Below are 27,341 nucleotides of genomic sequence, written 5' to 3'. Positions count from 1 at the left end.
TCGAAATGTCGGTTTCATGGAACGCCGTTTGATGAAATCGGGGATAAATTTGACAAAACTTCTGAAATTGTCACCAGTGCATCCACGTTTTCGACAAGAATCTCGCCATTTTGTGACTGCTTGCAGACTACGTGTGTGGTATAAGTTGGAAAATCGCCCGAAGTGAAAGCAATTGATTGTTTGGGTTCATCTCGATTGACCCTGCCAAAGTGAAAAAAAAAGTCGCTAATAACACCTCAGTGACGACCTCGTGCGGATCCCTGAAACAAGGTTAAAAGTAGCAAATGAATCGATGTAGGCGTAAGTACCACCGATTGGTTTTAAAGACGATAGTCTTTCTCGGGCTACTTAAACCCAGAAATTTTGGTCTGTCTGTATGTCTGTCCGTCTGTCTGTCTGTGACTCGATTCAGCCACCCGGCCAAAGCAAAACAATGCCTGCGCAATAGTCTTATATAGTCAAAGCTAAATCAACCCATCTATGTCCGGTGTAATGCTAATACTTGTCAACATAGTTGAAGAAGGACAAGACATTACGCAAATATGAGACAAGTCAATACAGAAGTGATATTTGCAGTGTTCCTTTATAAAAAATCAAACATGCTCGCCTTTTGCGAAATTAAATACTTCATCAACTGCAGAAAAAGAATTCACTCCGCCGTCGCCTGCTGCCGCCCGCGCCACTATAGCTTCTGGCGCCATTTTAAGAAATCAACCTACAACAGTTACGCAAGGTTCCACTAGATAGGTTTCACGTTCTGCTTGCAACGCACGTGGAGTAGGGAAACGCGGTTCTATAAACGTTGAAGTAGGGCGCCTCGATTAACGCTCGTCTTCGCCGTACGGCAGCGTTCGCATCGAGACACCCGGTTTGGAGCAGTGGAACGCAAACATTTCGCGTCTTTACCTTGGGAGGAGCGCGACTCAAGAGGAACGACATGAGAGGTGAGCGGGAAAGCGAAGGGAGGCATTTACTTCGCAAAAGCCGATAAAGACTATCGTCTTTTGACGGCATTTGCAACAAAAGGAGCAGATACGCGGCCAATTTTTTATTTAAAAATGAAACGCGGGCTATAAAATTACTCACAGTGGGTACAAAAATGTCGGATGGATAAAAAGAAAATGTAAAATGTCGTCAATCCTTGAAGTTACAGGCTCTCGCTCTGAAAAAACGTTAGATTCGCACTAGTCAGCCATAGATGGATATGTATCCACATATGAATGCTTGGGGTTGGGGAAGGGGAAGGGCTGATATTTAAGCAATCAATCACGTCCTAAGCTGCCTTCCAGAAATTGTCAGCTGTTAAAGTTGTTTGTTGTTTTGTAATAGCTCAATGCATTTCGAAGGAATGAACCAACTGTTCGCATTTCTGCAGAGTGTGTGTGATGGCCTTAGAAAGGAAGAAAACTTTCTTTGTTGCACCTGTGTTTCATAGTGATGGCTATAGTTTAATGGCTACATTCTGGTACTTGTGCAGTACTTCAACAGCAGATTATACGTTTAAGTTTGAATACAGGGTTTTCAATGTGTATTGGCAGACATTCCAATTTCCAGCGTCTCTGTCATGATCTAGCATTGTTATTTTACAGAGTGGGGCACATGTTTCAGCGACTTCCCACGGAGCATGAGTTTATTTAGATTGAAAACCTCTTCCCGCACTTAGATGCCTTTATTGTTCCGGAAGTTGTGGCAAGAGTTGGAGAAGCTTCAAACAGTGGCTGAAGTTCAGCTTTAACAACTGCAGTAATAACTGCGAACCCTTGTGTAGCAGGTAGAAATGGGTTATGTCACCCCTTTGGAGTGCTGGGTCCTTGCTTCTCAAGCATGCACTCTTGTTCCTGGTTATTCAGCTGCAGTAAGTATAGAAAATAAAAATGCGACATATCGAAGTGGCTTAACTTTCGGCCTCCAAGGTGTCATGCCGCTCCTTTTTAAGCACATTCTGTTGCTTTAGGTTGTACAGTTTCAGTAAGAATTGGGAACATTTGCTCAGCAGGTCGCAATTCTTTGCCGTCGCTTCTACAAGGTGCTATGTCGCTCCGTCGCAAGGTTGGATTGTTGCTTCTGGCTAGAAAGCTATGGTAAGAAATCAAGGATCTTATACGTTGGGATGAATTCATCATACGCCTTGAGGCTGTGATGTCGCTGCTTCTCATGTACACACTGTTGCTTCTGGCCATGAAGTTGCGGTGATAGTTGAAGAAGATTTTGCAGCACGCTGGGATGGATTCATGCCAGAACTTAGGGCTGGGAAGTCGCTGCTTCTCATGCACACACTGTTGCTTTTAACTTTAAGCTGCATTAGGAAACACTGGTTCCGCAAATTAAAAATGAGTTCAACGTGAGGCCTTCCGGTTGCCACTTCTCTGCTGCTGGCTGGAAAGGTGTGGTGGCAATAGAAAATGCTTGTGTAGGACCTTATGACACGTTGACAAGAGGCAGTAAGAATTGAACATTTCTTCTCCGTGGTCCAGTTCGGTGCTGATTGGTTACAGAAGTGTAATAAAGAATGAAAATGCTTGCAGGGTATGTCAGCGTGCGTTTAAATGTGTCGCTTAGATCTCATATTCGTGTAATATTTGACCTGCACAGTGATTGTCTAAAGAGGTCCGGTAAGTATTAAATGCGCTTGTGTAGCCGTTCATTGGAGTTTCATATGAGGCCGTCAGTGTTCCACGCCACTGATTGGTGTAAGGCAGATTGGTGTACCTACAGGGGAAGATTACTGGCTTCAGAGGGATCATCAGAAATGAAAATGTTTCAAAAAAAAAAAAAAACTTGACATATGGCTCCAGAGAAACTGCATTTATGTGAATGGAATAGTTGCTCCATACCAGCAATATAACAAGCCTCATTAGTAATACAAATATCTTCACGGCAGCCTGCTGCATTCTAGTGTACTGCCACTGAAAGTTTAATGTAACACAACGTGGAAACTAGAACCTTTGAAGAATTCATTGGCAGGTCACTGTTCATTTTTTCGATACGAGCACAAAACAGCAATGTTTTAAAGCGGCTGCTAGTGCTTCAGTTTTTTTTTTCAATCAATTTTACCACCAGTCGGTGTTATGACACGGCCTTATCATTTCACTGCAAACTATGGAGCAGTGATTTGCAAATAAATAAACAACGGCAGTTGCTTTATTACGTCGTCGGTAACCACCTCAGAAATCGTCGCCCCGATTGAAAGTATGCCAGTGTAGCGTCAGACCAACTGACGTAACGCGTCCGGCCACTCACGTGTCTATTGAAGTAGCGATGATTCGACCTGTAACGTTTGATGTTGCGCAACTCTCCGCTTTCGCTATGCGATGGGGACGGCTCGTTTAAGCGTAATGAAATAAAGCTTCTTTTTTCGTACCTTCATAGCGATCTCGACCGTTAGTGTGCGTAAGGGTGATATGTGTGCAGCCCGTCACTACGTTCGAAAAGGGCGCACAGAGCACTGCGTTTCCCGTTGATGTCGCGGCCGATTTCTGAAAGGCACCGATTAACTTTCGCCGTTGGTTTCAGTTATACCCTGGGCTTGCACAGTCCGTGCAGTGTACGCAAGCGTTGCGGCGGCGAACCGCCCTTTTCTCCACACTCCTTTTGCGACGCTTGGTTCTACGGTGATTAGAGCAGCGGAACGCCTACATTTTCTGACAATGAGCGCATACGGTGAGAGAAGAAATTATCGCATTGTGACGAACAGGACCAAATATAAGAGACGACCATAATGTTTTCTTGAAGCAGACGACAGATATGTGACGGGCAGCGAGTGAAACCCAAACTACCCAGACTCAGAAATGATATGCACGTAATTTGTACGTTTGTTTTATTTGTCAAACAGTGACGAATTGCGGATACTATTGAGTAAATATAAAATACACCGAAAATATTTTGCATCAAGAATAAATCTTGTTCGGCAATTTTTTTCTCCTCAACAAGTTTGCGATGCAGATGACTTTTTCTTTTTCCTTTGACAACTATTCATTCTGGGTTATGAAATATGTATAAAGGACTTTAGAATCAAATGGTTATACTGTCATTCGTTTATATATGTAATTATATGGATAAACAACTGCAATATAGGGAACTATTTTTTGTAACCGCGGAGAGCCAGGAAGCGGCCACACAACGCGTAAGGGCGTTGCTTCTCCTGCGGTACTACCCTTTATTCCTTTATTTATTCCGTGTTCTCCCTTTGAAAAACAACAAAAAAGTTGCGGAGAAAAACCCGCTTCAGCCAAGCTCTGGAAGGTTATCAGACAATAAAAAATAAACGAAAATGGGCGAAATCCCAAAAGTACTTAAAAAAAAAAACCAATATGCAGGTGAGTAAAAAAAAACAGTGACAGCAAGCACAAAACCAAACCCTCCACGTCTGCCCACACCGCGGGCAGCAGGCTTATGGTGAACAGGAGAAGTAGCAATGACAAAGCTAAAACAATCAGTACAAATAAAAGCGACACAATTTGAGAGCGCCGCACACTGCGAAACAAAAAAGATAACCGGCGCGCATGCTATGTAGCCCCGCACAGTGAAGAAAAACTGCCTAAAGCCCGTTCTACATGGTGCGTTTTTCGTCAGCGAATTCGGTGGAACGAACATTCTGACTTGCGAAGTTCGCAATGCCTGGAAATGTCGTCTACATGGCCTGCGAACGTCGCTATTTTCACATTTCAGAGGTACATCGTTGGCAGACCGAATTAAGCCACAAGCAAAGCTTGTAGTGATTAAAAAAAAAGAAGCTTTTATTATACTTTCTGGGCAAGTTGTTTCAGGCTCTTTTTCGGTAAATATAAATTTTTTTTGTGGTTTCATATAACAATCGCCCATTATTTATCAATTGCGCACACATATCGGAGCGGACGAACGCAGCAAGCAACCCTGGGTTCGCTTGCTGTGCGTTCCTAGCCCATTTTACTGTAGCTCGGACGGTTATTCTGTACATCTTCCCTCCTGTGATGTCCACCACTTGCGGGGACACCGATTAAGCCTTCGGGTGGTCCCAGAGCTTGTCTTATTACGCTGTGAAGTCGCTTAATGAAAACAGGTGCTCTTGTACAATCTTGTAAACAGTGAGAAAAAGAATCTGCGTCCTGTCCACAGAAGCGCCGACAGGTTACCGTCAGTTGTAACCTATAAAAATAATGTGGGAACCGTCCATGTGCAGTGATCAAATGAGTTAGCGTCTTTGGGGGGGGGGGGGGGGGGCAAAGAGGGAATGTGGAATGCGTTGGGTGTCCATATGTGAGTTCTGTGTCTGTATTTTCTGTCGACCACCTTCGCTGCCATTTCAGGTGGCCCTCTTTTGTTAATCTAGATTTGATCATGCGTTTGGACAGTTTACCATGGGCTACTTCTCCTCTCATAGCCGCACTCGTCGCCACCATGTTCACCCGCTGTTTACCCCAAACACCTGAGTGTCCCTGTACGTGACAGAGATGAACAAAAACAGTGTTAGCAAGAGGAAGGAAGGCCAATTTCAATTGGTGACTTACGGTAGATCGATTAAACTGGTTATCAAGAGCGGTTAAGACAGAGAGGCTGCCGGTGTAGATGTGATCCACAGAAGCGTATTATCAAGTAGAAACTGAAGTAGTTTGTTCAGGGCTATTGCTTCTAGGTCGAATGAAGATGTTGGGGTAAAGAGCCCGTAACGGCGCACTGCTGTAAAGGAATCAGGCCCAGACGTGATAAAAAAGCCAGCATTAGCTGAAGTAGAGGTAGGCTATCCATCTGTATAAGCGTGTAGGCCAGGGATTCGAAATCTTTGGTTAGCGTAGGCAGCAGTAAGCTTCGCGCTGCCAATTCGAAGCAATCTGGCTCGATTAGTCAGAGAGTCAGCCGGAAGGTCTACGTCGAAAGGCTCGTAATTGATTGAGCTGAACGTGATGGATTGTCGCTCAGAAAACCGCAAAAACATATGGACTTGAATGTCTAGGTGTATGTCTAGAGGTGAGGTATTAGTTATCACCTCTAGAGCAGCCGTTATTGTCGTCGTGTACGCCCCTGTGACCTCAAATAGTGTAGATCTGAAAAGTGAGCAACAAGTATACACCACACTGTCCTGGCCGTGCTATAACCAATCTTTGTTCAAGCTTGCGTAGCCTAGGTTGAAGTAATGCGCCGCTAGAGGCATCTCCGTCCACACTCGTCTCAGAAGTTCCGTTTGCAGCGTGACTGATGTTGCGTCGGCAGCCATCTCATCTAAGTCAGTTTTGCAGCTCCGGGCTGTGCGTCCGATTGAGTGGGGAATTTGCTTTCCCGGCTGCAAAAGAGGCTGTTCTTACGCGGCTGCAATACACTCCTTGGCCTTGGAGCGTACGTGCCAACGGGCAGAAAAAAATAACAGATAAACCATAGTATCCCCGAAGCACAGATATAGAGCTCAGAGGTCTGTCACGCGACCACGAATGGAACCAGAAATCTTATCAACTGCGCCTCCTCCGGCGTCTTCTTACTGTTTCTTAGCGAGTGAAGTATGAAAGCTCGCGGCTGCATTCTAGAACCCTCGACCCCTGTTTCATTTTGTTTTGCGTCTGATGCCGGGACTTGCTTTAAGGCACTGTAGCACCGCTGATATTAGGTAAAGTATGGCAATACCTGTCAGAAAACGCAGCTTATCTGCACGTACTCAACAATACCTTCATCTAAAGTTCAAGAATAAGTCTAAGAAAAGTTAAAGGGTAAAAGAATCGATAGGTGTGTCACACGGCGACTGCTGATACGCAGATGATACAGCGGTGATGCCATCTGCATAACGAATGATAGTGTACAGTGACGCAACGTCGAGAGCAGCTAGTAGGCAGATATCATGAATTTCAATTTTTGTGATGTCTGAGAGAAAACCATTTGCATGCTTAATGAAGGAGGGAAAACTGGGCGGAATGTCGCGAACAAGGTTATTCACATAGCGCGAAAGGTTTTTTGGGTAACAGTGCCAATGCCAGAAACAATAGGGCGACGTGGGTTGTTTGCCTTGTGAATCTTAAGGAGAAGGTATAATTTACCGGCTAGTGGGCTCAAATCAATCGGAAAACGAGTAGTGGTTTCATTGATTGCTTCATTTGACTGCAACGATCCTAACGTTTGGGGGCTGTACTACATACGAGCGTAAATGAACGTTGTTGTTGCATTTTATATTTATTACCAGGTTACTTATTAATTACGGAGTTTTAATATGCAAGTGAACTTAAAAGTTGCAGTTCGGGATTACGAAAATACGAGCGTTACACGGAGTGGAAAACGAGCGCCTTTCTACATCGCACCGCTGAAAAGGGGCGTTTCTTGTAGCGCCCACAGGTATGCTATGATCCGCGGTGTTCCGAGGGCCGTGTTTACCACCGTAAATTCATTTCAGCGCGAAACAGACGCATGAATGGCTTCGCGCCGTCATCACAGATCGTTCTGTACTGAGTGGTGTCAAAATTCAAGCCAGGCCGGCATAAAATTTTTTTGTATCCCGGCGGACGAAAGGTACCGTCTGCATGCTGTTAGTTGTGCTTTTCTACGCTTGCACGAGATAGCAGGATGCGGTTGCAGCCGTAGCTTTATAATTTAAGTGAGTATACACGTGCACTATTTATTTATTACATTCTGATAGTCTTCTTTGACTGTTGAATTGCGCATAAAATGTGCGGCAGAGCATCTGCTAATTAATCTAATGTCTACATTAGCTACACACGTTTGTTTATACGTGCGTTATTGATTGAATGCGTTTCGATTGTGTGTTTTGCTTTTTAGCGCAAGTGAATGCACGGTATGCAGCAAAATGTGTATGAGGCAACATATACAATAACTAATGGAGCACTGTGAGCTTATCTGCACTATTTTTATTATCTTTCGATTGCCTGCGTTTAGTTTGTTTTCCTAGAATGCATTGTTGTTGTTATTATTATTAATATTATTGCGATTATTATAATTATTATCAGTATCATTGTTACCGTTATTATTATCAGCCTATTGATGTCCAGAGCTGGAGGAAGGCATCTCCCATATACTTATGGCTCAAAGGCTGGGTCCGTAGGTTCATATCGTGTTGTTAGCACTATATTAAAGGGACCCTGCAACACTCTTTGAGCAGTGCAAGTAAACCTGCGCGACGCTTAGCTTATACTACCAGAAATATCTGAGCCAAATATTACACGTACACGTGAAGCGGTGAGCGCGCAAATCGCTGTGAAAGACGCTGAAAAACCAACCGCGCTCTCTTCAGCTCTCCTCATTATGTACCCCTGGCATGGCTTAAACGACGTCATTGAGGCCATGGCTGTCCGATCGGCTCTCACTGATCAACTTCACGGCTAATTTTTCGCAATTCCTGTGACCATCCGCCGTCGTAGGTGTTGTGTACGAACTTCTTCTATGCCTGAACCTGTGGGCAGAGTTTTGCCGTTTATTTCAAATGTGTTTTGAGTGCGCGCGGAGTTTAAGTGATGAGCTCAATACTTCCCTTTCAACCAGACCACTCGACAACAAACGTTTATAGCTTCAAAAACGCCCTATCAGCCCTAGAGAGCTTGCGAGCAGGCACCCATGCCTGCTTTTTTGTGGCACCAGACCGCAAATAGACCCCTCCAGGCTGCAGAGAAAAGGAGAAAACTACACCCCTTGTGATATATCGAAGGTCGCGGAAAAAAACGCCGCGATCCGCCCCCCTCTCCGGGAGAGAGCGCGCTTCTCATCGCGCGTAGTTTCGGTGATAGTGAACAGATTTTCATAATTCTCGCGGGAGGAGATTGATGGGACAATAGACTTTACCCCAAAATACATTCCTAGTAGTCGATGGTAAGTGATGAAGGACCCCTTTAAGTAGTGACTGCATAAGTGATTTTAGTGCGTTTCAATTGTGTGTTCTGCAGATTGTCTTCACATGAATCAACGGCACATAGCAGAATGAATCTGTAGCAATAACTTTACAAACTAAGCAATCACTGTATATGTTATAAGACAATCTTAACTATATTTCCGCCACTTATAATTTATAAATTAAGCTTTAGTTCCTTGCTTCGAGTTTCAGCGTTAAGTACAAGAACGATATATTCTTAAGAACGCAGTTACAGCCATAAGCTGATAAATGATTAGACAGTGCAGGCTTAACCTTTGCTAGAAATTTATTAGGGATTTTTAAATAAGGGTTTTCTAACCGGTTTATTGCAGGGCCAGAGAAATACCTGAGGAATACATATGGCGCGAAAGTAAATATGCATGAATAATTGCTTAGCGGTTCTGGTGTGGGATGGCTGCTTTTGTCTGCAGAAATGTATTTTAGATTAGGAGGAATGGTGGGTCGTTGCCACAGAATATTAGGATCGCACAAATAGAAAAACGTATCCGCGTCTTTTAATAATAAAGGCTAATTTTAATTTAAAATTTGCCTTTACGATTGGTGTTGTCACAAGTCGTCATTGTAGCCTAAATCAATTTAAGAAAAAAGGATTCATAATATATCATATAATGTTTATTTCGAATACAGATCCCAGTTTTCACTCAAAACTATGTGTGCCTGAAAGCAGCAATAAAGCTAGCGTTCATTCTAACCAAAATATACACACGTGCTTGTTAATGTTCCAGATCTCGCGTTTGGATCCAGTGTGCGAGAAGGCAGGACCTGGCTCATTTACCACCTCGCCAGATCTGCAGCAGCTACCGGCTGTGTTCTGCCCATTTCACCACCAGAGACTACGCAGACCTTTGACAGACAAGGCACTCGACAGATATGCACTGGCTGGATACCTAGTAATTAGCATGCGGCCATATGCCATGCACTTTTGTTTGCGACTGAAAGCGTAAAATATCCAAGTTGTGGTTTTTTACTGTATGAATGGTACATTAGGCCGTAAAAATTAATATAACTGTACTCTTTATTCTTGTCTAGATTGTGTGTACAAATAAACGAAAACAACTTCATACTTAGAACAAGTTGTTCAAAAAGAAGTGAACGCACAAAACTTCATCAATCAGAACAAAACAATTGCCCTTGTGATAATGTGGCTGGTTCCGCAACAGGAACAAGGTCGTGCGCTTTCCATGTGAATATTTTCCACGCGCTCAATTTACCTTGCATGTACGTCCCAATTAAATTTGGCGCTAAATCCCCCCTCTCCACCCCCCCCCCTCGGCTTCTCATTCCTCATCAAGATGGCGTCTCCCACTGCATGTCTGCAACGCGCCGCTATGTTTTTAGTACCGCCCGAAACACCAGGGGTTTTTCCGGCACTGGGAGCGCATATCGCGTCCCATTCAAGGTATGAGAAGTTCCACTCCCCTGGCGGGGCTTCCTGTCGTTTGCTAGCGCGGGAGCGCAACGTGCTTGCTTTCCTGTGAAGCACGCTCCCGCCATGCTCGTAGCGCCTTGGAGCACGTTGCGACCGGGTTTCGGGAAAGCGCACTTGCCTCATTGCAGCAGGTTTTGTAGCTTCTGCGTACAACTCAGCGCTTCCTTTTAAAGAAGATAGTCTTTCTTGGGCTACTTAAAGCCAGAAATTTTGGTCTGTCTGTCTGTCTGTCTGTCTGTCTGTCCGTTTGTCTGTCTGTCCGTCTGTCTGTCTGTGACTCGATTCAGCCACCCGGCCAAAGTAAAATTGATATTGCGCAATAGTCTTGTATACTCACAGCCACATGTAAACGTCTAAGCCCGGTTTATATGTTCATACTTGTCAACTTTGTTGAACAAGAACAAGAAATTACGCAAATATAAGACAGGAAATTAGTTCACAAGGGATATTTACAGTGTTCCTTTATTAAAAAAATATGGACGCTTGGTTTTTCGATAGCAAATGATATTCTGCATCTACTGCAGAAAACCCCCGCCTCCTGGCGGCATATGAAAAATCACGCGGCAACAGCAACGAAAGGCTCCACTTGCTGTGTTCCACGTTCTGCTTGGAACGCACGTGAAGCACGGCCACGCGGTTCTATAAACCTCGTAGTCGGCCGCCTTCATTCCCGCGCGTCTCCTCCTACTGCAGCGCTGTTTAAGGCAGTGTCGGTCTTAGGGGTGGGCGACTAGGGAGGTCGCCCAGGGTGTCGGGGAAATGGAAGCGGCGACCTGCACTGAATGCCCCTTCCCTCTCCCTGTTCTCTCCACCCGGCTCTGTCTTCCGTCTATGAGAAGAGGAGACTTTGGCGGTGCACTTTGAAGTGAGGGAGGGAAAGCCTGTGTCCAAATGATCCCAGTTTTTCAAGCCTATGCCGAGAAACATGGACCCACAATTTCCAACCCAATACGAGGGAGCGGAGGTGCAATTGGACTTCGGAGAAACCGCCTGAGCAGGCTTTGGGAGAGAGTACTAGCGAAACTTACCAAAATGTAACCGTCGGCTTCGAACACTTATGCTTGAACAAAAGGCTCAAACAAAGACAAAACGTACGCTGAAAGGGCGCATAGGCGCGATGTTATCGGCACGAAACGTAAGCTATAGTTAAGGCAGAAAAGAATGACGCATAAAATTGAGTTGATCTTACGTATGAGTAAAGATAGATTTTTTGCTACCGCTCTTACTGAGTGAATAGATACGGAAAAATCATCTGGCTGCTTCGGAAAGGGGATTGCATTTCCGGGGTCTGACGTTGTTCTAAAACCCCGGTTGGTTTTATTTTAAGAGAGAGAACGAGAATGCGTCTTTTTTTATCGAGCAGAGGCTGATGTTACGGGCGTCACCCCATGTAAGTCATCCCTGGGATTTTTAGGTTTCACTTTAAATTTCTTCCCTCCCGTGTTGCAAACAAACTGAAGAAAAACTTCATTACGGCAACTCGTGGCTGCAGCTGTCTTATCTTACGTGCATTTCTAATTAGGGCTGTTTGTCAAAGAAGAGAAAGACGGAAATGCTTAAATTACTGGCGTTTGTTGAAAGTTTCAAAAAGGATGCCTATTAAAGTAGAAGAGAAAGCCTAATTCTCGTATTAAGCTGACTATAACCTGATCTATTCTGACAAACCTCGCTCACTCTACGACATTACTTGAGGAGGTTGTGCTCATATTGACAACACTCATTTTGTCCCGCCAGACTTTTGCCCATGTGTGTGAGGAAAAGTGGTGTGCCTACCGCAGACGACAGCCGAGACGCTTTTAAACAGCACCGAATAAATTAATCATTATAGAAATAATATATGTGCAGTTTCTATGCAAAAGCCAAAAGATGCCCCCAATCCACTGCCATCAAGTTTAACACTGAAATTTGTCCATCTGTCAATATGTCACCCAAGGTGTCTACCTGGAACTGGCTCAACCGCTGTTTTAGTTCATCAGTAATAAGACGCCTACTTCCACATTTTGCCTGTCTGGTTCCCTGCGCAGCACACTTAACCAATGAGGAGGTGCTCAAACGTTGTAACGTAGAAAAATCTGTAATTTTGTGGGTGTATTCTTCAAAAAAGGGATGCTTTAGCGGTCACTTGTGATCTTATTCGAGCTCCTGCTATTTGAGAGCAGATATAGGAATACTTGTTTCGCTTTAATGCCCGCCGTATTCGTTGCTCTAACACCACTGGGTTGCTTAATTTAAGATCAGGCAGTCAAGAGAAGGTTTAAAATCAGACAGACAAACTAAGACATTGAGTCAGTCAATATCGGGGCCTCGCTAGTGCGCGCAAGCTTCGGGATGAGTAACTGCATCTGTCTGGGACATTGGTTAATGCAACTAATCGCTTTTTTTATTGGCAAGCCTATTTACATTTGTGCAATTTAATTAGCATTGTCTGCTTGAAATGTACAGGTTCGCGTAGAAGTAAACGGAGCACGGGAGCGGTGGCCAAACTGCATCGCTGCGCCGCGTGTTGGCGCCGACGGGAACCAAGGAGCGCCGGTCAGAGAGTGTGTTCGCACTGCCCCCACCGCCCTATCTGATATGTTTAATCGCCGCTCTGCTGGCGCTTCATGCTGGGCGGGACGGTTTTCAAAAGGTAGCGTTGGACTATGGAGGGGCGCTATTTGCATTGCCGCTCACAGGCATCAGCGGCGGCCGAATCCGCCGTTCTTGAGCTGGGCGAAGCTGCGTGCGCACGGGCACGTGCCTTGTTGCGCACTGTAAAGAGCGGCATAAAACTGTCGGCCGCTGCGGTTTTCCATCACACGTCTTTGCGATATAATTTATTGTAAGCCGACACCAAAATTGCTTCGAACATTTTAAAAAGCACATTCACAGAAATGTTTGTCATTCGGAAAAAAACAATCTCGCTTTCAACATTGTCTTTCTTTTTTCAACTTTGGTATTCTCCCAAGTTATTGCTGCCACTCAGTTCTGGTTTGTTCTGAAGAAAGAAAAATACAAAATGCCCATGCGATGAAAAATGTATGTGTTGAAGAACGCCGTCAAGAATAGATACAATCGTTGTCTTCTATTACAGCGGGCCTCACAGGGCACATGTTTTGTTTTCGCATTAACCTTCTCGCTCCCACTGACGAGTATAGTCGTCATAAGATTTTATACCAAAATGACTGATCACGAGTATGGCCGTCATGGCTCACGACGACTATTCTCGTCGTCGGTGATTTTGGAGCCCTGACGGCGTTTTTTTGCAAGACACTGAGGCTATGCGGTGAAGCCACCTTCGAGCAATCTTTTTTTTTACATTTTTAAAGATATAAAGGAACTTTTTTTCATCGAAATATTGGCGCCATGTGAAGACATCTTAAGGCAGTCTTGCTTACGCAGTTAAAGAAATAAAGAAACGTTATTTTATCGCAGTAATAGTGTCATTTTATTCAGAACAGACAGCTCTACAAATTGAGAGAAAAAAATTTTTTGGTAAATTTGATACATCTTTTTTTCTTTTTTCACGATACGGAAAAAGTTCAAACCGACGCCGTTATCTTTAGCGAGCACCTTCGATTAGTTAAGAAAATGTTACAGCTTTGGATTGAACCCGTTTTCGCTGCTATATTGATTGATTGATTAATGGATTGATTGATTGCTTGCTTGCTTGATTGATTGATTAATTGATTGATTCATTTATTGATTGATTGTGGGGGTTTAACACGCCGACGCTAAGCAGGCGATGAGGCGCGCCGTAGTGGAGGGCTCCGGATTTATGTTGATCACCTGGGGATCTTTAACTTGTGCCGAAATCGTGAACACGCGGGCGTTTGCGCTTTTCCCCTCCCTCAGAAAAGCGGCCGCCGCGGCCGGAAATCGAACCCTCGTTCGCTGTTATGTCGATGGTAAGGTAAAAAAATAGCAATTTGATGATACTTCTACACGCGCTTAAAAAAATTCAGTGCCCTTCTAGTTTGTAAAAAAGGATGACCAGCCGAGCTGCGGGGCGAAATTCTTGGCGGCTAATTGTCAAAATATTTATGTCCCGACAATCCCCGTAAAACTACTGTTGACGCCACGAACTCGTGACGGGGCGAAAAAATAAGGATAAAAAATGTTAATAACAAAAATATATGAAGAACCATTAAAACTACAAATAATAAAAAGGAAAATAGAGCCCCGAATATTAGTTACGAGAACGCAATGCTAAGCTTTATCGTGTGGCCCTAAGTAAATATCCAAACCAAAGTTATCCAGAACCATGAAGACTGGGACGTTGTCTATTTTTGTTCGGGGAGCCTCGTAAATATGGCTCTAATTGAAATAACTTTCGCGCTGCCACTGAGCAAGGCAAGGTGTTTTTAACAGCGGTGCTGTTCTAGGGCTGTTCTTTACGACTGTCGGTCGTGGTATCGCGTCACGCTCCTACCGCAGCCCGCTTTTCCGTCCAGAAAAAAAAAATGGATCCCTGTGTGAGAAAAATTCATAAAAATATAAAAGTGGTCCTCCGGCCTTCATGTATAACAGGTGGTGACTGCTTCTATTTCCCATAAAATAAACTGCCTTCTAACATTGCATTTGTGCTTTGAGGTGAACCGACTTTCAAAAGATCGGTGTAAGTTTGGTTTTTGTAGGCTGGATTTTTCACATTTCCTTTTGCGCCGTGAAGCGTGCATGGCCAGAGAGAAATAACTTTCCGAGCAAGTTGGCTGAGCAACGCGAGGTGGCTGAAGGCCGAAGGCTGGCGGCGATACTGGCAGCTCGGTCAACCATTTGTAGCTGCACCACCGGTTACGAGCTGCCCAGCGCGTCCTCCCACGGGTCGATGCTGCAGATTTGAGGGATGGGTTGACAGGACAGGCGACATGGTGTGAGTGAGTGCCAAGGGAGTCACACAGGAACAGTTAGGGGACGCGAACTGAGAGGGGTGGATTTTGTGGAGGAGGGAACGACTGACGCGGGAGTTGCTCTGGAGGGGTCCCCATACGCGCTCCAAAGCGTTGGTAAGGGATGTGTGGTCAAGGGGGATAGCGGCGGCAATGCTCCGTGGCTTCTTGGTACAAGAGTAGTCGACCGCGGGCGGACCGAGCTCAGTGGTAGGGCGCCTCAGGGGAGCATGATTACTGAAAACGGCTCCAAGTTTGGTGTTATTGAGTTATCAGTGAAGTTGTAAACGGTACAGAATTACTGTCTGCTGTGTATAAATGGTCATCTCTGCAGTGAGTTCGATTACAGAAAATGGCGGTTGCCGTTGTTTTAGCGGAACTATCCGATAATAAATTATTAACCATTAGGCGCTAAGACTATTCTAACAATCCTCACCACAGGTCTGTTGGTTATCGTTTTTGACAAAGTGCAAGGGCACTGAACTTTTCTAACGGCGCGTGTCGAACTATCAGCTAATATTTTCTAATACCATCGACATAACAGCGTCGTAGGGTTTAAATGTGGTAACATTTTCTTAACTAATAGAAGGTGGTCGTTAAAGATTACAGCGTCGGTTTGAACCCTTTGCGTACCGTGAAAAAGAAAGAAAACTGTACCAAATTTACCAAAAAATGTTTTCTATCAATTTGTAGAACGGTTTGTTCTGAATATAAGGACGCTATTATAGCGATCAAATGGCGTTCCTTTATTTCTTTAACTTCGTAAGAAAGATTGTCCTAATACGGCTTCACACGGCGCCAATATTTCGATAAAATAACGTTCCTTTATATCATTTAAAATATAAAAAAAATATTGCTCGAAGGTCGCTTCACCGCACGGCCTCAGTGTCTTGCAAAAAAATGCCGTCACGGCTCCAAAATCACCGATGAGGAGAATAGCCGTCGTGAGCGATGACGGTCATACTCGTGATCGGTCATTTTGGTATAAAATCTTATGACGACCATACTCGTCAGTGGGAGCGAGAAGGTTAATGCGATAACAAAACATGCATTTGTGAGGCCCGCTGTAATAGAAGACAACGATTGTATCTATTCTTCACGGCGTTCTTCAACACATAAATGTTTCATCGCATGGGCGTTTTTGTATTTTCCTTTCTTCAGAACAAACCAGAACTTAGTGGCAGCAGTAACTTGGGAGAATACCAAAATTGAAAAAAAAAGACAATGTTGAAAGCGAGATTGTTTTTTTTCCGAACAACAAACATTTCTGTGAATGTGCTTTCTATATTGTTCGAAGCAATTTTGTTGTCGGATTACAATAAATTATCGTAAAGACGCGCAATGCAAAACCGCAGCGGCCTACACTTTTGTGCCTCTCTTTATAGCGCGCAACAAGGCACGCTTCCGTGCGCGCGCAGCTTCGTCCAGCTCAACGGCGACGGATTGGGCCACCGCTGATGCCTGTGAGCGGCAATGCAAACAGCACCCTTCCATAGTCCACGGTACCTTTTGAAAACCGTCATGCCCAGCATGACACGCCAGCAGAGCGGCGATTAAACATATCAGATAGGGCGGCGGCGGCAGTGCGAACACACTCTTAGACCGGCGCTCCTTGGTTCCCGTTGGCGCCCACACGCGGCGCAGCGATGCAGTTCGGCCAACGCTCCCGTGCTCCGTTTACTTCTGGACGGACCTGTGACCAAGTCGGACCAGGTCTGACCTTAAGCGGCGTCATGCATCGTTACCTAATTCTGGCTGGGGCATTGATTTGCGGTCACCGTTGCAGTCTTCATTCAGCAAAATACAGAGCCCGCAGGAATGAACTGTACCGATTCCCGAATACAATTTGTTTTACGATTAGACATCCTACTAAAAATGACAAGTAATCACAAAACGGTAACTATAAAAATCTACCATCCCTTCATAAAGACGATTGAGAGAAGCGCGAAAGCGACTATTTTTCGCGCACCCAGTAAGCGCATTTCGAACAATCTGAATGTATACTGATGCGCGATTTATGAAAGTATTATGATATGGCACTTCTCCTTCATTACCGATACATGTATTGCGTTATCCAGAATTGTACCTTTTTCGCGATTTTCAACTGACCGTTTTAACACAATAGAAGGCAGGTTTCGCGCATGCAGGTTGCCTATGCGCGTAATTCTCATGTAATTTATTTGGGGATGCTTTTGACCACACAAGGGTTACAGCCGTTTTCTGTGATCATACTTCCTTCGTAGGCGGCCATGCTTCGCTGCAAAACAGGCAATGCAGAACAGGCTATCTTACGGAGACCAAGCTTACACCGATACCTTGAAAGTCGGCTTTCAATCTAAACGCCAGTGCATTGCTGAGAAGACATTTATTGAGAAGAAATTTAAGCCGCCTTATAAAAATATAAGGGCCCTAAGACATTTTTCTTGGTTTTAGTCGAGTTTTTTGGTCAGCCAACCAGTCTATGGGAAAATGCGTTAGATTTTTGATAGAACGCCATCGGTACCACAGAAGTTTTCGCTTTAAAAAAATTAATTGTCCTTCCGCTCTGTGGCCATGATTTGAAGCGCAACAAAAAAACACGGACGAAGAATATCGTAGGCGAAGCACGCGCTATGTCTGTCTCGTCTGTCTCGTTTACTCCGTTCTTCGTGCGTGTTTTTTTGTTGCACTTCAAACTATGGCAACTATTCACCAACTAGTCCAGCAAGAAGTTCTTCTCAGCTTCCACTCTGTGAAGAAGGATGCCCAGCGAAGCTATGGTACCGCGCCTCAAGGTGAGCAACAATTTGCTTTTAGCAAGGCGGAGTCCAAGGCGTGCACAAAACAAACGCGTTGGTTCGCAATTTGCGATTGAGCAAAATCCCTAGTGAATAACCTGAATGAAACCTGGACGGACTAGAGTTTTATTCCAGCGGACAAACTTGGGCTGTCTGTTTCCCTCCCGTAGGCGAAGCCCTTGCATTGACAGCAGACGGGAATTCCCCAATATTTACAACTTCACTGTGGAATATGTAGTTTTGAACGCAAATAAAATTTCGCCTAATGGTAGAGCCGCCTTAGCGACTAGTTCTTAGATAATTGATTTGGGATAGTTTCAATGAAACAGGAGTTAGAGCCGTTTTCTATAATCACAGTCCCTCCGTGGACGGACGTGCTTCACTGCACAACTCACAATGTGGAAAAGCCGGCTTACAATACAAGCCAATAAAGTCGTCTTCACCTCTAAGCACAAATTTATTGCTGAGATGACATATTTTCAGAGGATATATAAGGAGTGTTATATCAAATTATGAAGGCTCTGGGGCGTTTTTATTATTTTTACGATTGTTTACGCTGAAGGTGTGGCAGAGAGTTTTACGATTCCAGGATTTGAGTGGGTCCGGAAAATGGCGCTACGCTCGCGTGATACTCTTGTCTACATGTCGCTATGTAGTCGTAGACGGCCTGCTGGATCCTAACCATACACACCTTCGCTGTAAAAATGAGTTTGATGGGTGAGGAGGTGGCTGGGGGAGTGCCTTGGCAGTTCGCACATGGCGCCGAATCAGATTAGCCTGACCGTGTAAACAGACACCCATCTGCTGGTTAATTCCAGTGCACATTACATAAGTCCTGGTGGCCGAAACTATACGGGGCCCTCTTCTACAGCGTCTCTGACTAAACGAAACCAAGCCAGTCCTGAAATGTTTGCAGCAACACGAACTGAAAAGAGAAAGCGCTACACAAACTACACAACATGCCGCAGCGGGGAAAGTGCGCTTTCCCGCAATGCGGTCAGCGTGCGCAACGATGCTACAAGCATGCCGAGAGCGTGCTTCACAGCAAAGCTAGCCTGGCGCGCTCCCGCGCTAGCAGACGACACAAAGCCCCTCCTCCAAGCCCCTATGCGCCTGCGCCACTTAGCTTCAGAGCGCGGCCACGTCTTGTGCGCTGGGGCTCCGCGGAGCGAGGCCACGCTGCGCCGTGCTCGCACCAAGAGTGGAGGGCCCTGTATGTACATGTCGAGGCAAGTGTCACGCCACGTGGGAGGGGTCCAGGGGTTATCGCTAAGTAGGGTGCTCCGGTATTCATCCGCCGCCACATGGTCATAGAAGTATTTGTAGAGTAGCAAGACGAGGAGTCGGCGACCGGAATCTCGAGGCACGAGAACACGGGCATTAGTCGTTCGACCGCATCGAATCAAGAAGCACGGGTCGCTCCGTCTAGGGCTCTGGTCCTCTGACACGCGTTAGCTGCCGCCACATCTTTGGTGCGGAAACACGGGAACCTGTTGCTACGTTCAGCTCACAGTCGTCTCCCTGCTGCTCTACCGCAACTGAAGGGGGACGACGTCGTGATCGTGAATGACGACAACGCTCCGCCAATGCAGTGGAAACTTGGACGAGTTACGCCGAACTCCAGTGTTGTGTAGATCACGCCGCCTCGCCTTGTTGCTAGTGTTGCCATCGACATCGCAAGGCTCCTTCCCAAGGGTGTCCTCATTCCTACTTGTCTGGTCCGCTTCTCACACGGATTTGCACCACTCGCTGCAACGAATAGCACTTTCGAAGCAATCCTGATTCCAGAAGACGCCACTGTAGCGACTGTTACGGACACTGCGGCTCTCTCTGTTGTCCCACTCTCCTTCCTACCACCAGGTTCCCGTTATAGCAGTAGAGCAGGACCTCTCGATGCTCTTGAAGACGCCATTAACTCTGATCTGTCGCCAACGGAGAAGTGTTTACTGGACTTATTGGAACTACTTCAGCAGTCACGCACCGGATTGGAACTGATAGTAGCAGCATTGTTCATTGTCGCCCCTACCATGGGTCCGCTTCGGAACGCCGGGTCATTAGCGAACAGGTAAGGGACATGCTTACCCGCAATATAATTCGCCCTTCATGTAGTCCCTGGTCTTAAACAGCGGTCTTGGTGCGAAAAAAAAGACGCATCGTGGCGTTTTTGCATGGTCTATCGTGCGCTAAACAAAATCACCCGCAAAGTCGCCTATCTGATGTCCCACATAAACGACGCGTTCTGTTGTTTGTGAAGAACGGAGTATTTTTCCAGCCTTGAACTCCGCTCCGGCGCGGGCAGATCCCAATGCACGAGGGTTGCAAAAAAAAAAAAAAAAAAGACAGCATGGTCTGAATGAATTAAACGTCATGTCCTTCGGACTCTGTAATGCTTCTGCCACCTTCGAGCGAATGATAGACAACGATATCCATGGTATAAAATGGAAGACGTGCTTGGGCTATCTTGACGATATCATAACTTTTTCTTGGAGGTTTTCTGAACACGTTCAGTGCCTGGACCAGGTCCTCGCGTGCCGTGCGGCGGCGGCTCTGCAGCTCAACACGAAGAAATGTCATTTTGCTTGCTAAGGTATCAAATATCAGGAGAACTTGGCCAGCGAATATGGTATTGGGCCCCATCCGGAAAAGGTTTCACCTATCCTTAACTTTCCCCGCCCTTTACAACAGAAGCCACTCCGGAGGTTTCTTGGACTGGCATCATATTTTCGTGGCTTTGGTAGGAACTTCGCGACCATCGCTTCTCCCCTCAAAAAGCTTCTAAAATGTGGCACCCCTTTCATGTGGTCTGACGAATGCGAAGAGGCATTTGAAAGCCGAAAAATCCCTCTGACTTCTGGACTTTTACTGGCCATTTCAATGAGCAAAAACCCTGCATTCTTCATACAGACGCGAGTGGACACGGTATAGGTGCTGCACGTTTGCAACCTGACGCTCAGCTTAGAGAAAAGGTGATTGCATACTGCCGCGAACCATGTATGGGTTTGTTTATTTATTGTTTGTTTTTACTGCCCGGCCACGCCCGGCTCTGTTCTCAGTGTCCCAAGCGAAGCGCGTCTTCCATTCTTTATTTTTGTGCCGCACGGGCTATCTCATTCAGATAAGCAGACTGTTTCGCCCTAACTTCACTAGCCCAGAATAATCTTCTTTGATCTACAATGTTCTGGATGTAAATCGACGGTTCCAGAAACACTCGCGCCGAAAGATAACAGACAGCAAAGCAGACGCCGCGGCATTCGACTCTCGAGGCTCGCCTGCGCACGTCACTTTTTCGACTGCTGTCTCGCCGCCTGTGCATTCTTTGAGTTGTTAGGGGAGCACAAGTTCGCTCCAATAAACTCTTTTTTTTTAATACAACTACGTCGTCTTTGACTTTGTGACATCTGGTAAAGGTGCGGGGTACGCACCCTTCATGACCCCTACAACCTCTGGAAGCCGCCATGCCAGTCCAACAAGAGCCAGCCTCCGCCTGGAAGGTTTACCACCCGAGCTCGGTCTACTACCGGAGAAAGCGAAGAAAGACGTCGCCACCAGCATCATGGTCAACCAAGCCAATTCTCCCGTCGTTCTGCAGCAACCTCGGGAGCCGCCATCATTTCGAGGATCCCCTGGTGAAGACCCGGAAGTGTGGCTGGAGACGCTAGAGCGCGTCCGAAGTTTCAACAGATGGGATGATGAAGAAACTCTGAGGAAAGCATTTTTCTACCTTGGAGACTCGGCTCATGTCTGGTTTGAAATTCACGAGAGCTCGCTAACATCATGGAGCATGTTCAAAGCGGTATTTTTGAAAAGTGCCCACCTCCCCGCGAGGGGAACCCTGTGTAGATGCGACGCATCGTGGGGTTCACTTGGTGTTTCCGTTGGATTGACTCTGAAATCGCGTGAAACGTGTCGGGAACGAGTATGATTATTATTTATGTTTTATGATTATTATTATGTTTTATTGGCCAATTTTGGTCAATCTCTCTAAGTGGTATGCTTGGGGCTTCGCTGTCGCAACGACATTTACTCCATCATTGTTGCTGTAAGTGGGAGCTTCTTTTCTTTTATTGCAAGTGTTAATTATTGCCCCATCATGCGTTGTATCAGTAGCATCTTGACGTAGTCTGAATGAGTCAAGGCTATAAGGCGCGTTCGTAGCATTTGATTCTGTCCTGGTTTTGTGGCGCAGTGGGAAGAGAACCATGTACATCGCGTTCCGCCCACAGGGTCGTGGGATCGAAACCGGGCGCCGCTAACTATTATTTTTTTTATATAGTGTAGGGAGAGGGGTGCGGACAGACAACAACACCGTATGGAGGGACAAGGCGAGTGAATGAGATGCAGTCGCATCTAAAATACATTCACAACTGTCGTACGGAAAGAACGAGCTGAGGTGTTGTTGCAGACGGGAATCCAACACCCTAACGAAGGTGTTGTGGTGTTCGTTCAGGAGATGAAGATTCTGGTCCGACGAGCTGACCCCGAAATGGCAGAAGAGAAGAAGCTGCGCTTTCTGATACGGGGAGTTAAACAACAGCTCTAAGCTGTACTCATTCGCAACCGCCCAAAACCGTCGCTGAGTTCGTGACAGAGGCTTCGATGATCGAGAGTACCATGGACATGCGTTCGAGGCAATACGATCGACCACTGAACGCGTTTTTGGTGAACCCCGACAACGCCCCTGGATTCGCGACGGAAGACTTGCGGGAAACGATCCGCGCCGTCGCTCGCGAACAACTGAGGAGGCTCATCCCAACGGCGCCGCAACCCCAGATCGCCTCCATGACCGACGTGATCCGAGAAGTCCAACTCGCACTGGGGACTTCTACGCCGTCGGAAGCACCCCGCACTCCGCAAGCGATGACCTACTCCGTGGCTGTTCGTCGACCCCGACCTGCTCCAACCCGTAGTCAAGAAGCCTCTCCGTACCGCCGTCCACTGTTGCCTGCAAGACCCCCTGCAGCCCCAAACCAGACGCCGAGGAAAACCGACGTGTGGCGAACGCCCGATAATCGTCCGCTGTGCTACCACTGCGGAGAGGCCCACCACATCTACCATCGCTGCCCTTACAAGAGGCTCGGTTTGCGAGGATTATCCGTCGACGCACCACGCACCCGACCCGGCCAGCGCCCTATTGAGATCGACGAATACCTATCCAACACCAACCGAGGACCAGCCCGCTTCAGCCGTTCCCCGTCGCCCTACCCGTATCAGTCGCCGAACCACCGTAGCACTGCTGACTTCTCACGTGTAAGGTCCCACAGCCCACGCGGGGGAAAACTAAAAGTAGCGACTTCTGGAGGTAAAGTTGCACGACCGCGGAAAAATGACAACCCTACAACGACGCAGCGACTGGCTGAAGACCATGCCCTTAGCCCGACGGCCCGATCTGAACCTGAAGTGACCCCGAACACGATGACAGCAAAACGGCGCGACGCGTACCCGAAATGACCGCACCTGCCGATGAGAATACAACGAAGACCACGACGCATAGTGCCCGACCGTCAACACGCAGAAGCCGAGATACGACGCCACGACGCACCCGGAACTCGAAGAAGGCAGCGTCCGACGTTCAGCTGTCCATCGACGGCTTTGAAGTAGTCGCCCTCATAGACACGGGAGCCGACTACTCAGTAACGAGCGGATAATCGCGTCTAAGCTGAAGAAAGTTACGACAAGATGGGACGGTCCGCACATACGCACACCCAGAGGCCACCTCGTGACGCCAAGTGGAACGTGCACATCGCGCGTCAGCATAGACGGCACAACGTACCCTGCGGCGTTCGTCGTTTTGCCTAACTGCTCACGCGACGCAGTTCTCGGAATGGACTTTTTGACGGACAATTTTGCAATATTTGACCTACAGGCCAAGGCTATAACGTTTTCTTCCGATCACTGTATGACGCCGTAACCCAACCCCGAACACCGTGCCACCCCGCGCAAGCTTGATGATCAGCGTCTACTGTGAAGATGCGGTTCCCGACGTCGACGCTGTCGTAGAAAGTGACCAAAGGCTGCTTCTCGGCCGCGGTATCTCTGTCGCAAGAGGCATTGTGCGCTTTAAGCAACGGAAATCTCACGTTGTGGTCACGAATTTCACCGACGAGTACCAGCATATAAACAAGGGCGCTGCAATTGCGTTCCTCGAAGAAATGCAAGAAGCAAGCGACGTGATCGCGGTTGCCGAATTTGAACGCACACCCGAAGATACCTCCAGGCTTCCGAATCCCTTCGACGTGAATCCGGCGTTGCCGCAAGCAGAACGGAACAAATTATTGCCTTTGCTGCGTCGCTACAGCCAGTGTTCCTCGTCGAACTCAGTATACGTCAGACACATGTAGCGAAGCACCGAATAATAACTGAAGATGGAGCCCGACCTACCAGACAGTCACCGTACCGCGTCTCTTCACATGAGCGGGAAGCCATCCGGACTCAAGTCGACGACATGCTCATCGACGACATTATACAGCCATCGAAAAGCCCCTGGGCTGCGCTGGTCGTACTGGTTGTGAAAAAAGACGGCCCATTAAGGTTTCCCCTTGACTACCGGCGACTGAACAAAATCACCAAAAAGGACGTGTACCCCCTGCCACGAATCGACGACGCCCTCGACCACCTCTTTCATGCGAAGTACTTCTCATCGATCGATCTGAACACCGGCTACTGACAAATTGAAGTGGACGAGAGAGACCGAGAGAACACCGCATTTATAACCCCGGATGGTCTGTACGAGTTCAAGGTGATGCCGTTTGGGCTGTGCACGGCGCCAGCAACGTTTCAAAGAGTCATAGACACTGTGCTAGCTGGTCTGAAGGGGCACACCTGCCTCGTATACCTCGACGACGTTGTGGTATTCACCCGGACCTTCGACGAACGCCTTGCAAGGTTGGAGTCTGTACTCGAGGCCATTCGTGCTTCGCACACTAAACTTTTTTACACACATTTTGCTGAAAAAACTGTAAAAATCCTGTCCCATGGCTAACACCCTTAAAAGGTGTTTTGGCAAAAAAAGGGTGTACGGATGAAAAAAGGGTGTTGAGGATGCTCAACACCCAGAAAAGGGTGCTGAGTCTCACACCCCTTTGTTTGAGGTGATGGCATGCACAGTGGCAATGCGAATCGGCGGAGGGTGCACCATTCAACACAAACAGTCAATATGCACCAGTTAAAGTTGGAACACAAATGAATTGAGCAAAGAAACCAAGGGGATGCAAGGGGTACAGCGAGTGCATACTTCTTAGTAATACATGTGCTGTTCTTGCTTTTATATCCAGCAGAGGAAAGCCCCCCGGTCGAGTCGGTGGGCTTATCGCGAAAAACACATTTTAGCGCTAATTTTGAAACTATGGATTTTACTATGAGAATATACAAATCGACACGCGCATATGCAAAATCTTTTTAATCACGAGGTAGTTTTTGTGTTCGATAACTTACACGCATGTCCAGCTTTCCGGCTCATGGCCAGTAGTACTGGCTTTGGCCACCACGTGCGGCATTCCGTTCAGTTTTTAAAATTCCCGGCTTCAGCGTCAACGTTTGTTTATCAAGCATAAATCTAGAAAGAAAAGAGCCGACTTCTTCGTGGCAACGCGATAGTCGAGCACCGCTCCGCCGACTGCGAATAATCTGTAGCGCAGCACTGGCAAACAGCGGCCGTTACGCTGCGTTTTGATAGCGAAGCGTGGCTGGAGTTGAATTGTTGGCCGGACGAAGAAGGTTGCTTTGGCGGTGGAGCTTGTTGCATGTTTTTTTTTTCACGAGTTAAAGCGAGAGGCTACACAAGAGCCAACTCGCATAAAAAATGCAGGCAAAGGTTAAGGGGCCCGAGCTTACTTGAATTTGGGTTGAATCCAGTTTAATTGGGTTGAACTTTCTTGATCTTGAAGGGCTAAGCATGATGTTTGGCCCTTTGAGAGCAAGATGGTTTTTGCTGTCCAACTTGCTACAGGTCGCAGGGACAGTACCGGTGCGCCAATTAGACTCCGGCAAGCACTTTATAAGACCCACTGCGCGCTATATCAGTTGTCTTGTATATATGCTATATATTCCTGTACTTTATATAAAGTGTACATAATTTGGACATCAGAGTTTGCCGCGTCCCTAACGGTGACACTAGACACGGCAACGCGTTCTTGAAGTAGGAAAAGTCCTGAAATTTACTGTGATGTATACACAATTCCGAATATATGACTGGTATGCGTATTGTCCCACTCGTCACAAGTCCATTTTTCAATTTTTCAAAGTCCAATTCTTCATAGGTAAACTGGTAGGGAATGCCAACTCCTCGTAGGAAATTTCGCACGAGGAATACTTCTGTTTCGGGAATTGTCAATACACGCAAAACGTTCATTAAGAGCTTGTTTTCGACAGTTAAAACATTGTTAGCGCCTTCTATCGCGTTTATAAAAAAGTATAGGCGAGTGTGAGTAGCTTTTGACGCAGAGAAGTTAGGTTGAATATACGCAACCTTACTAGTTATGTTGAAATGATAATTGCAGTCAAGTTTTTATTATATGACAGAAAAATTAAAAAAAAATAGGGGCACAGATGACGCAGTAAACAAATCGACCATGAAATGAGCAAAACTGTTTGTTGCTCTCGGTTAACACGTCAGCTCACAAGCGGATGTTCCGGGCAATATTGCGAAGCGTGTTGACTGGGACTACGCTGAGGTTGACGAAGTTGTTGACGTGATATGAGCGTATCGTATTCTCACTTTCCAGCCAGGGCTTCGTTTACAATGTCGCGGAGACACGAAATCCACGCACTAAAAATTAAGGAAGCTTCCACTAACGATGGCCGCGCCACCTTCACGGCCATCACGGCAGTTTGCAGCGGATTTGCTTCTTTTGATTGCAGCGGATTTGCTTCTTCTTCGCTGCCGCAATGACCTTTACTCAATTCTTGTTGCTATAACTGTGAGCTTCCTTCAGTTTTTTTTTAAGTGTTCCCCCGATTACGGTGAACGCTGAGGTTTTTTTGCCCATCTTGGCCAATGGTTGGCTTGATCAACGCTGACAGGGAGGCTGGGCGCTCGCCGCGAGGCATGCGCTCACGAGTGCTCGGCGATTTTTTATTTTTTAACGGTCGGGTGGTCCCCGCGAGGTAGGCGCTCACGTGCGCCGGGTATTTTTATTTGTCGGGGATTTGCGGACCCCGTAGCCCATGAATAAATTGGCCGACAGCTTCCCTGTTAAAAAGGCACTCTTCCATGTGGACATACTCTATGTGCACAAATTTACATTGCTGATTCCTCTGGCATCAGCCCCGCTTCCAGACACGTGTGCAGGACGCAACTGACTTCTTCCCTTCCCCCCTCCCTCGTGGAGAGTACTTATTTATTTTTATCAATACTGTAACCCTTGTCAGGCTCTCGCAGGAAGTTGGCAGTCGCGGCGCGCTGCATGCATGAATACAAAAATGGGTGCACTGCG

Source organism: Haemaphysalis longicornis, unplaced genomic scaffold (genome assembly GCF_048455015.1).
Source record: "Haemaphysalis longicornis isolate Haplotype H1 unplaced genomic scaffold, Haemaphysalis longicornis Haplotype H1 scaffold_3, whole genome shotgun sequence".
In the NCBI taxonomy this organism is placed as follows: domain Eukaryota; kingdom Metazoa; phylum Arthropoda; class Arachnida; order Ixodida; family Ixodidae; genus Haemaphysalis; species Haemaphysalis longicornis.
Note: the sequence above shows the minus strand (reverse complement) of the source record.